The sequence below is a fragment of the Aricia agestis genome, chromosome 4 (assembly GCF_905147365.1).
Source record: "Aricia agestis chromosome 4, ilAriAges1.1, whole genome shotgun sequence".
In the NCBI taxonomy this organism is placed as follows: Eukaryota; Metazoa; Arthropoda; class Insecta; order Lepidoptera; family Lycaenidae; genus Aricia; species Aricia agestis.
Window position 1 is genome coordinate 9927463 of NC_056409.1, and position 12530 is coordinate 9939992.

Below are 12530 nucleotides of genomic sequence, written 5' to 3' on the forward strand. Positions count from 1 at the left end.
GCTCTCACGCCCTGAGCAGTAAAAACATTAAAGACACCTAATTATGATAAAGTATTAAATACATATTAAGATAAAGTACATTTTTAAAACTAAACTATATTTATTTGATATACTATACTATATAACACTTATGCACTAACCACGATAAGTAAGTTCAATATTACCATAGGGAAATGTGTACATCATAAATCCAACACACCCCTCAGTAACTAAATTACACTAACAAGTGGTCCTCGGTTCCCACTATGGTTCCCACGCTCACTCAAAACGAGCCAGTAACTTGAGACTTGAGACCACTTGCTGATGATAACTCACCTTAAGTCCCGACTTGTTTTATGCGGGTAAAACTCGAGTAATGTCTCGAGACATACCCGAGATTGTCTCGACTCTTGAATTATTCTCGAGTCAACTACAGTTAAGCCGTAATTGACATCTTTGAATTATTAATCTGTGCGATTGTGTTTGCTTCGCGCAGTGGTGATATGATTTAGGACTGATTAATATTTCATTCGGTATTACCCAGCAGATCGCAAAATTTTTTAGGTAAGTTAAGTCTGTCTAACTTTTAAACAGGCTCCTCCTACCTTTGTCGTTTCTACATTCAGAACTTTAAAGTGCAGGTATATTTAGCAAACATTTACGGTCCAAGCCTCGTAGAAGTTAGGAATTGAAGCAGTTAGGCGTGTTATGTAGAGTAAGAAGATTTGCTCTACGCCTATATTATCTTTGCTCAATGCTTTGATATTACTTTTTTCCTGCTGTCAAATTAAAGTACGAGAGACGAGAGTATGACGTCAGGAGTGCAATTCTATGACCTAAATAGAATGGCACTTAATAACTTTAGACAATTGACAGCAATAAGTTCGAGCGGCGTGCGCTTGCACAAATCTGTCAGAAACAATTGAGTTCATTTACAGTAGTTAGTTGTTTTAACTTACAGTAGGGACAACAATTATTTAGTTAACAAGATAAGCCTGACCATGATGTCATCAATAAGCGAAAGGGTTTGTATATATATATATAAGCAACTTCCGTCGCCCATGGACACTCGCAGCATCAGAAGAGCTACATGTGCGTTGCCGGCCTTTCAAGAGGGAAATGGGGTAATAGGGGAGGGAAGGGAAGGGAATAGGGGAAGGTAGGTAGGGGAAGGGAATAGGTTAGGGGATTGGGCCTCCGGTAAACTCACTCACTCGGCGAAACACAGCGCAAGCGCTGTTTCACGCCGGTTTTCTGTGAGAACGTGGTATTTATCCGGTCGAGCCGGCCCATTCGTGCCGAAGCATGGCTCTCCCACGTATATAATTACAAATTATATTATGACAAATGGTGCTATTTGTTAACTTAGTACAGAAAATTGAGTGGGTAATTACTAATTTAATATGTATATTATGCTACTTTAGTACGTGATCTCGAGGTGTTTAAATGCTTATTTTTTGTGTGATCAACACTAATTTATTTTTAAATTAGTTATTATTGTATTAGTTGATACATATTTCATTATAATTAATAACATTTAAAACCATGAAGCAAATGACCCTTCCTTTGCCCAAGACGGGACCAAAAGAACTTAAGGCTCTTTCAAATCCTAACTGCCTAAACCTTAGTAAACCTATTTAAACTTTAAAACTGAAATTCCCGCAATGCGTCAAAAAACCAAAAGCCTAGCTGCAGCTAACTGCTAATATTAAGGCTGTTTTCAAGTTTAAAGTGATCGCACACAGCCACTTTGGCTGCACTCGTTTGAAATTAGTTTTTTAATTCATTTCCAACGCCAAACGAATGAAACCACTTACAGTTTTAATAATTTCAAATACTTTAATGCGTTTTGTTGTATATAATAGCCGAGCGTATAGAGCGAAACATATTTGCAATGTGGCAGTTTTTAGGGTTCCGTACCCAAAGGGTAAAAACGGAACCTAATGTCTAAGACTTCGCCGTCTGTTCGTCTGTCCGTATGTCTGTCCCTCTGTCTCCACTCTCCAGGCTGTATCTCAAGAACCGCTATAGCTAGACTTCTGAAATTTTCACAAATTGTGTATATCTGTTGCCGCTATAACAACAAAATATACTAAAAAATCAGCCAAATGCGAGTCGGACTCGCGCACGAAGGGTTCCGTACCATTATAGAGCAAAATTAGGCTAACTTTGTATTTTTTGTATGGGAGCCCCCCTTAATTTTTTATTTTCTTTAAAATTATTATTAAATATTAAGGCATACATATAATTAAGGACTTTGAGAAAAATTCAAGTACCTACCTGTTGTCTTTATTGATATAGAGCAAAAACGGCCAAAAAATCACGTTTGTACTTGTATGGGAGCCCCCTTAAATATTAATTTTATTTTGATTTTAGTATTTGCTATTTTAGCGGCAACAGATATACATAATATGTGAAAATTTCAACTCTCTAGCTAATACCGTTCTTGAGTTACAGCCTGGAGACAGACAGACAGACATACAGACGGACGGACAGACGGACAGATAGACGTACCCTTTGGGTACGGAACCCTAAAAATAAAATAAAGTTAATATTTAAGGGGGACTCCTATACAAGAAACGTGCCTTTTTTGCTCGTAATCAATAATGGTAACAGCTAGGCACTTTCACAAAATCCTTAATTTCATTTGTAAAGTACAATAATAAAATTAAAATAAATTAAATATTTAAGGGGGGCTCCCATACAAAAAACACAATTTTTTGTCTACTTTCGCTCTATACTGGTACGGAACCCTTCGTGCGCGAGTCCGACTCGCACTTGGCCGATTATTATTTCTTAAGATTTTAAAATATCGTAATTGCTACTCTTATGGGCTTGCAACAATAAATGTCAGATGTCTTAAAAGGTAATTGATGTATTCAATAATAACAATTAGGTATAATTTGCAACTCAAATATGCCTTGTGCCTACTGATTATGTAATTAATAATTATAAATATATGTGTTGAATGTTTATCGCCATTTGTGACTAAGCGAAGAAAGTTTACGCTAGAATGGCGACGAAATGTCTTAATGATTGTTGAAGACCACCTACGGCTGTGATTCATGTGGCCCTAATTGGCAAAAACTTCGTTGTTCTTAAACATTCATTCAGTGGCAATTTCTAGAAGGGTCCTTAGACCCTTCTAGAAATTGCCACTTGAGTTACCTCAATTGTTTAAGATTTTAAGTGATTTTAAGAGTCCGATACATTAGAATATTAACTTGACAGATATAAAAAAAAATTCTATAACTTTATTCACATTGTGGATCCTTTTTAATTATTATATTGCAGTAATAAATTATAAAATAGTTCCTTTAATTACATTATTCATTGAGTCATCAAAATATCATACATGCTTATTCGCAACATGGACGAATATTGAAAGTTATAACTAAAACAATAAAGTATGTTATTGGCTTAGTAGCTAGCAATAAATATGATTTCAGCTTGTTGATTTATATTTACGGTGTCTGTCTAGACTTTACACTCTACACATTTAAGGAATGGCAATAAAACTCTCGCAAATTGCCGTCATAAGTTTATTAGAGCGCGCATTTATGTACCCATGTTTAATGTTATGATGTATTTGGTCTACCACAGTCTACAGTTTTACTATTATAGTCAAACTACAGCTCAACTCACTGGAACAGGCCCCTCAGACAAATACCCTTTCGTTAAAAACGATGAGGAAATTCGTTATCAAAATGTATGGGATTCATGTATGAGATTGATAACGAATTTCGTCATCGTTTTTAACGAAAGATACTTTGTATAAGGGGGCAGATAACGTAGACAATGCCGTAGGCGATTTTTGAACAAACTCGTAGACCCGCTACGAGATTTTACAAATCTGAGATTTTTTCTGTTAGCAAGTTTTTGCATTTTTTTTTGCATACGTTCTGAATTATGCACCAGTTTTTTACTTTACACTCGTTTGGAAGCTATTTAGCAGCTAACATTCCAAAGAGCCGGTGTATGCGCGTTAGTTGAATAGCTTTATAATTTCCAACCATTTAGTGACAAAGTTCCATGGATATCCCATTACCTTAACGTCTCAATGGAGCTCGCCATCATGAAAGAAACTAAAATAGTAGAGTCTAAATATAGCCCTCACAGTGTGAGTGACACCGCTGTTCCTGACTGCACCACAGGACACGCTCCATATTAACATGCCTCTAATACCAGCTCATCTAATGTGTGGTTTAAAAGCGAGATAAGTTATTACAATTATAGGTATTGTATGTTATTAGTAGACATAGACATCCACTAGGAATAGATTTTTGAATATACCAAGGTGGTATTTTGAGTAAGGGGTTCGGGTTCCGGGGTTCCATACGGGATCAAAGTTTGCATGACGGTGACTAGGGAAATACGAGTAATTTTTAAGCAAAACAGTTATTAAGTTACGAATAACAAATACTAACTATTATTTATTTTAGAGATGAAGGAAGAATGTGTAATCTTGAGTTAAATAGGTGGAATTGGCTAAGTATCATTGGATAATTTTGTTTTTTGATTTATTTTGCACTAATGATTTACGGTACTTAATCGCGAGTGAAAGAATGAGAAAAGTGTAGATATCGACATTCGACACGATGCAAAGAACTACCTTTTAACCATTAATTTTTAGATAGACGAGACGGAATATTTTTACGGCATAAAATATGAAATGGTAACACGAATAAAGGTATGTTTGGCTCGTTTATAAGCACAAAGCTAAAGGGATCCGCGGCGTGACGTCACAGATCAGGTGCAGTCTAGACACGCGTGCGGTCTAGGTATCGAACCGGCTTGGAGACTATCGCCCGCGGTAATTGCCTTGGAATCTGCACTGCAATTCTTCAGTCTGCTGATACACATTTATTTTTTGCGCTTATCCGACGTAGCCAAACTTTTTTATTTGTCAAAAAAAGAGCCAAAATAATAAAACGATTTTAGATAAGGATTTGTTTCTATTTTTTGATTGTTTCATCGTAACGCAACTATAATAAAGACTACTATGAATCAATTCTTGCTTTTGTCAAACTTTAAAGTTTAGTTAAGCTTATTATTATCTAAATATATACATATGTGATCGCGCTCAACATAAGCCAACCTTGATTACACATACATAAATCATACTCATAAAATATTAATTTTATTTCACATGTCAGAACGCGTAAGTGGTTAAATATTTAGCTTTCAGATAGAAACAAGAATCAAAGTCACATTCAACATCCCGGGCATTCGAATAAAAGCAGCAAAGACAGACATCTTTGATCTGGTGGATCTGTCCGTTACGTGGACGGATATTTGTCTGTACTTGAGCTACGGAATTCCATTTCTCAGTTTATAAACTGCATTCACTGCGGAGGAAGTTTATTTTGTGCTCACATGTGGTAGTGTGTACGAGATTAGAAAAGTTTTACTAGATCGTGAGAGTTAGAAAATATATTACTATGTTAGAAAATTCGAACATTTTGCAATTGATTTGAGTTAAAAATGTCTCAGAGTATTTATTATTTAATAACCACCACCGGCTATTAATAATTTAATAGCTGATGGTGTCCTACTGCTGGGCAAAGGCAAAAAGCCTTCCCTCTTTCCTTCGACACATCAAAGTGTTTACCTACCAACAATAAATATTTCTGAAGTTGTAGTTAAGTAGTGCTAGGGGAAATTGAATTGAAAAACTTTAGTTTACAGTAAGATTTAGTTTTTTGCGTGTGGGGCCATTACAAATTACAATATGCCAAAAATCAAACGTAAGATGCGATCCAGTGGTATTTTACATACCGTATTGTCATTTTTAATTATTTCCTTGCTGCAAACTTGACGTGACTATAGGTAATGAGTATGTCGAAATGGGTAGGAAATGTAAATTTAGAAGCTCTCATATAAATAACCTAAATAAGGCGACAAATAATGTGAACTAGAACGGATAAGCACATTTCCTTTATTTAAGTACGACAAATATTTATTGTTATTTGTGTCTCAGATAACTAGATAATTTGTTTTTGTTACGCACATCCTCCTTTTAAGTGTAACAACATACCTGCCTAATATAGTTTCAAAATAATTTACCTAATTTCTTATATTTTGTGTTAAGTACCTAATCATTTTCGTGGCTTATCCTGTGTTCAAGAAGTTTTTCAACCCCTGTTCTAATAAAGAACTAGATTATATGCAATGACGGTAAAATGTTAAAAATTATTAGAGGAGTAAAAATCCCTAATTTGTGACGTGTAACTTTGGGTGTAAGTGCATTCGTTATATAAATACGAGAACGGTCTATTCCTAAGGCCCGTTCTTTATCGCCCCTATCACAGAAATAGTTCCTATTCGGAAAAATATTTTTATTTTCTGTTTATGTATCAAACTATTTTTTTTATTACGAGCGCGTATTATTTAGGCAAGCGGTGTTGGCAACTGACATATCCCGCTTTACCAACACTAATGACGTCCACGCACTATTTGTTCAGCTGATAGATCGATCTTGTTGCATACTGCATATTTGAAACATAATTATACGAAAAATGACGAAACATTATCGTTGAATATATCTCTATGTTGAATACAATTGAATTTTTGGAATTAAATTCTATGACGTACCTCATCATATTTTTGTAATTTTCTCATGCAAATCTAATGAAAAGACGTTAAATTATGTAAATAACGTATTTTCTTACGAAAATGTTTATACCAACCTTATATTTTACTAATTACTTGTTTCTTTGCTTTATTATAACGAAATTCAACATGCAGGAAGTTGAATAGGGATTTCTGAGTTTTTCTCTTCCAAGTTGGTCCTTCGACTTTCGAGGTTCGTGAAAAGCGGTTAATCAACTCATTCGTCCAGGCTACTCAGCTGTCTTCGTCTGCAAAGTTTAGCTATATCTCAGACAGCTTTGCTGGATTCAATAGGAAACCAAATAAATGATAATAAACTTTCCATACACTTTTGAATTTCGAATACATTTTTGAATTCCAAATTCTGCATTCCATTATGCTTCCTTAATCCTTCCAGCCTTCGTTTTGATACAATAAGTAATTTAAAAAAAACAGAAAATTTTAATCATCCATCTTTTAGTTCCAAAGTTTCAATAGAAAATATGTGCGATTTTGTTCAATACGGATAAGTAATTTATGTTAACATAACTTAAAATTATTATCTTAGTGGTAAATAGCTGCTAGCTTCTAAAAGTACTTTTCTACTTTAAAATTCTGCTAATAACTATAATAGCCTGTCTGCTAGAATAAAATAAACCCGGGGGAGAGAAGGGCGCGTTCATAATTTATTGTCTTCGTTTATGTCTATAACATGAAGTAGGTGGGTTGTAAAAACGTATTAGGAAGATTAAAGGACTAGGACGTCGAACGTTAGACATGCAACTTTGTAATAAGTAAAAGAGGTTCTATTAGAGCCAATAGCGGTTTATAGCTGCAATCAAATTAATAATTGTGAAATGCAGGAAGCCGATGTTTTGCAATATTAAATTTTTGTGCCTTCTTAGCTCTACGTGATAGAATGATTTTAAATAACAATCACTGATCACAAGACATAGCTAAGTAATATTTACTAATAAAAGTGTCGTATGATGGTCGTATGCAATAAAGTGAAGCTACGTGACGCAAAACTGTAATTACAAACTTCTATGAAGCCTAGGCCCTAGCCCTAGGGTGTGTTCACGTGAGTAATTGTGTTGGTAAAACTGAAACCCCTTGTTCGCTCGCGTCACTTGTGTTCCACTACACGACGATTGTGGGGTTAACAAAGCGTCGGGCGTGTCTGAGCCCTAATAGCTCAAGCACAGACGCAGGAGGGGGTCTCCGATACCCCTAAAGAGGAAAAGTAGACGCGACGCACAAAAAATATTGTACCCTAACTAACTTAACTAGGTTCCTATGTATAATGTAAGTTTGTAGGAGGTGTTTAAACAGTGTTTTCGTCGTCTTATTATTATAGTCTATGTAAATACCTAACTATTTAGATGAAATGTTTCTGATGCTTGTTAAGTATATTAAATTGATTAGATACAATAACAAGATAAATTTAAGACAAACAAAATCCAATCAGAAAAACTCACATTTTACACGAATGCGCTTCGCAACTCCTTCGACGTTTTTCCGTCCGCCTGCAACAACAGACGCTAAGTTTAAATACTTAAATATTTAATTAACGTTAAAGTTCTCCATCCATACTAATTACTAATATTATAAATGCGAAATTGTGTCGGTCTGTCTGTCTGTCTCTTACCTCTTCACGCCCAAACCGCTTTAAAACCGATTTTGTTGAAATTTGGTATACTTTGAGTCCCAGAAAAGGACATAGGTAGGATACTTTTTATTTCGAAAAAAATGTACGATTTCCGAGCAATAAATGAATTTTGCAGCAACGTAGTTACGGGCGTCATCTGGTATTCTATACAACTCAATATCGCGAAATGTGTACCACCTAATTCCTACCCCCAAAACAATGGCAGCGTCCCCTTATAACAAGGACGAAGGGACATTGGCATGACCGAAGCTAAGGAGGAAGGACTAGGCCCTTAAAGCCCAGCATAACGAGGCTAATAAGGATGTGGGTGTGTGGGCTAACGAACCGGCTTTGACGTGTCAAGGATGTACACTCCGTCCAAAGTTATTTTGCCTCCGAAAATGATCCTTACGTCGTTAGCATAAAGGTTTAAAAGTAATTCTGGACGCAACGTAGTCTTGAGATTTAAGATGCGCGTAGGAAAAGCTTTAAAATTTTAACACCTTCGTCACGAACGAAACGAGTAGGTACTACAAGTTGCTCGTGCGGAATTGCGGAGTAAATACTTAAAACGGGCAAGCCGAATTTATATTTTTTATTAGTGAAGGCCACATTATTTCCGCCGCCCTATGTACGAAATCTGACGGCCCCCTAAGGACGCTGCCACCCCTAGGCCGCGGCCTATACGGCCTATTTATAAATCCGGGGCTGAAAACGCGTAGATGCGAAATGTATTTTCTTCCAATCAAACGCTAGGAAATTAAAACCCAAATATAAATGGCCCTTTCCATGGTGGGACTTCGGTCATGATTGATAGTTGATACTTGATACCCATGATAACACTATAATCTACAGTAATACAATGTCGAAAGTCGATGTCAATAATTACGGGCTATCATAATCCTCCACCTGTTCGTAATCGCTTGTCCATCATAATTCATGGGCGACGTGGAAAAGCCGCTTGGAATTAAAAAATATTTTATTGAAAATGTTTTTTGATAGGGATTAGTGTTTAATCCCGGTAGGGACCTTTCGGGCGACACGAAAAGTATTTTAAAACGCGCTTCATACTGTCAATGTTATTTTTTGTTCACTAAATAACCATGTAGTACATAAAGGAAATCAAGAACCACTTTTATAGAGATTACATTGAAGATACGACGAAATATTGAACCATCTCTACATATGTTCATAATCTACTTATTTGTGTAATCAGTAGGATATTTTAATAATTTTAATTAAAACAAGGAAATGTCGTAATTATTTTATTCGAAAACGGAGGTAAAACAGTGCACTTTGTCTTTAGAATAAATATCAAAATGTGATATCAATATAATATTTAAATATGTAATATTATTATTATTATTATTATTATGTAATATGACCAGTGAGTACTTACGTATTAAAGGCTTTAGCGTTCTTCCGTATTCTATTAAACCAAATCAAGTATTGAAAGGGGAGAGCCGCTGCCGGCGCCGGCTACCAAAAATATCAGTAATGGGAACCAGCGCTAATAGGCCTGGAGATACTGACACAACATTCTTGGTCATTTGTACCAGTATGGCGGTTTTACAGGGGTATAATTACGTAAAGGCAAAAAGGAAAATTATGGTCATAGCCTAGTCATAGCGCTCGCACTGGTAGCCCAAACGCGTGGGCGTTAATCGAACGTGTCGGATAAATGATGAGTGTCGAACGATTTGTTCCACAAAAATGCTTGTATTTTCAGATAGCCGAAAATAAAGAAAGCGTAATGTCATACTTGTCGGGTGCGGCTTACAGCCCGCCATACCGACGCGAATACGTTAATTTTTGCATAGCTAATCATCGTCGAGTAGCTATTCACGAAAATCACCTTGCTATACTTGTCCAACAGGTCCTAATGGCCGCCATACCACTGCAAAGGTGTAATTTTTTTTTTCGCCAAACGATTTGTACCAGTATGGCATTCAAATTTTTTTTGAAATTCAAATTCAAATTTTGACAAAATATGACCGTTATTATTTTTCCCCTACTTCTAGTAGGTGTAAAAAGAGCTGCCATACTTGAAATACTTATTTATTTGACACGTTTAAAAAAAAACTATAAAATACGTAAAATCATTTTTTACATCATGGCATCATTGTAGTCTCGTCATTTGGGAATTGTACCAAAAAAAATTGTTACAGATTGTAACCATGGGGCGGGATGACTCTCGGACTTGAGCAAAAAAGTGATAAAAATTGGACGATTTGTACCAGTATGGCATTTGGATTTTTGGAAACATACAATACAATGTGACCAATATTATATTTGCCATACTTGTAGTAGAGGGAAGAAGTGGCGCCATACTTGAAAAACCGTTTGAAATTACGTATAAAATCTTAGGATTTTGAAATAATATTGTTCAAATTCGCTGCCTCCCACAGGTATGGCATTATCAGGCTCCTATTTATGATCATACAGCCTACAGGGAACTGTTAAAAAAGTTTCAGGGTGGTACAAATTGTTTGGCGAAAAAAAAATTACACCTTTGCAGTGGTATGGCGGCCAATAGGACCTGTCAGACAAGTATGGCAAGCTGATTTTCGTGAATGGCTACTCGGCGATGATTAACTATGCAAAAACTAGCCTGGTACAAATGGTTCAATTATTTTATTAAAATTAACGTATTCGCGTCGGTATGGCGGGCTGTAAGCGGCACCCGACAAGTATGGCATTACGCTTTCGCCTGCTTATTTTTTTTCGACTATCACAAAACACAAGCATTTTTGTGAAACAAATCGTTCGACCCTCTTTATTTATCCGACACGTTCGATTAACGCTCACGCGTTTGGGCTGCCAGTGCGAGCGCTATGACCATCATTTTCCTTTTTGCCTTTACGTAATTATACCCCTGTAAAACCGCCATACTGGTACAAATCACCAAGAATTTTGTGTCAGTATCTCCAGGCCTATAAGCATACTGCCGGCAGCTGGGATATAAAACAACGGCTGCCGGCGCCGGCGCTCAAAATGGGAACCGGTGAAACGCTAGGTTCCAGTGCCGATAAACAAATTAAAAAAAAAGAAATAAATATATCTCAAATATTCGACTTCTTAAGCAACTTCCAAAGGTGGAGGTTATATGTTCGGCTATGGATATTTTAGTTTTTTAACCGACTTCCAAAAAGGAGGAGGAGGACTGATTTTCAAAATGTTTGTTTTGTTGTATAGGGTATGATTGTGGATTGGTACCATGTTCATAAAAGTGGTGACCTGATGATGGGATCCAGGAGTAATCGAGGGAACTCCTCAAAATTTAAATCGAAACGTATGGCGATTTTGGTTTTATATGAAGTATTTCGGGCATATGTTACCAAAATGGTTCGAAGGTGGTGAACAGAACTCCAACCTCCTTGAAGATACATCTTTGGAGGTTTCGGTGTTGTGCTGTGCCAAAAGTAAGATCTTGCCATACCATGGTTCAAATATGCTGAACAGAACTCCGACTCCTTATATGTACAAGTTTGGGGGTTGGGGCGCTGTTTTAAGAACTGAATGCATATGCTACTATGCAAATTACATTCATCATCACCATCATCACTACCACATCAGGGTCACCAGTGTCACATGTGTATGTTACGCTCTGGAGTTAAGGTTGAATTTGTTATGTTCTAATATTTAGTGAATTGCTTCGATGCGCTTCAATTCTACCTACGCTAGTTGTTATTAACCTTAGTGTTGCGGTTACCACGATAGCAATTTAATCATGTTGTGATCCATGAGGTATGTATAGGAAAGTCGTTTAAAATTGGGACAAATATGGTTCTATTAATGTAGTTTAAAGTAGTTTACGAGGAGTTTCATGCGGAAGTGCTATAATAGAACGAAAGTCAGAGAACAGTTTAGAGATAGGTGTTTGAATATTTCATTTTCAGCATTGCTTGATAAACTTTAACCATACACAGTAGTAATACTACTGTGTATGCTTAAAGTTAAATATTATTATACTTGGACTTTTTTAAGAAATTCTTAAGTCGTAGTGAAGTCAGATAATGAGTTAAGAGTTTTCATATTGTGAAGGTGTACCCTGGATCGAAAGTCACTAAGCAGAACACATAAGTCTTTATAGAATTCCTTATACAAAGTGTAACAAAAATAAGTGATAATACTTTAGGGTGTGTATGTGTTCCTTATAGAGAGTTCACTGTGAAAGTAGCAGCGCTGAAAGACCATTTTTTTTTTCACTTTTATATGAGGAAACTCGTGACGTTCGGGCGCTTGCCGATATAAAAGTGAAAAAAATTTTTGGTCTTTCAGCTCTGCTACTTTCACAGTGAACTCTCTAGAA

The 12530-nt window shown here is 36.2% G+C and overlaps 1 protein-coding gene across 3 annotated transcripts in view; it reads right to left on the reverse strand.

Moving 5' to 3' along the window:
• The window catches only part of LOC121725864 (GAS2-like protein 3), a 72324-nt gene that overhangs the window by 53298 nt on the left and 6496 nt on the right, over window positions 1-12530 (reverse strand). The window contains exon 2 of one of the 3 annotated variants that reach the window (XM_042113004.1): window positions 8049-8096. The exons of the other annotated variants lie outside the window; for them this stretch is intronic. The gene's annotated coding sequence lies outside the window, so the exon portion shown is untranslated. The remainder of the gene's footprint in view (window positions 1-8048; window positions 8097-12530) is intronic. 3 annotated transcript variants of the gene reach the window in all.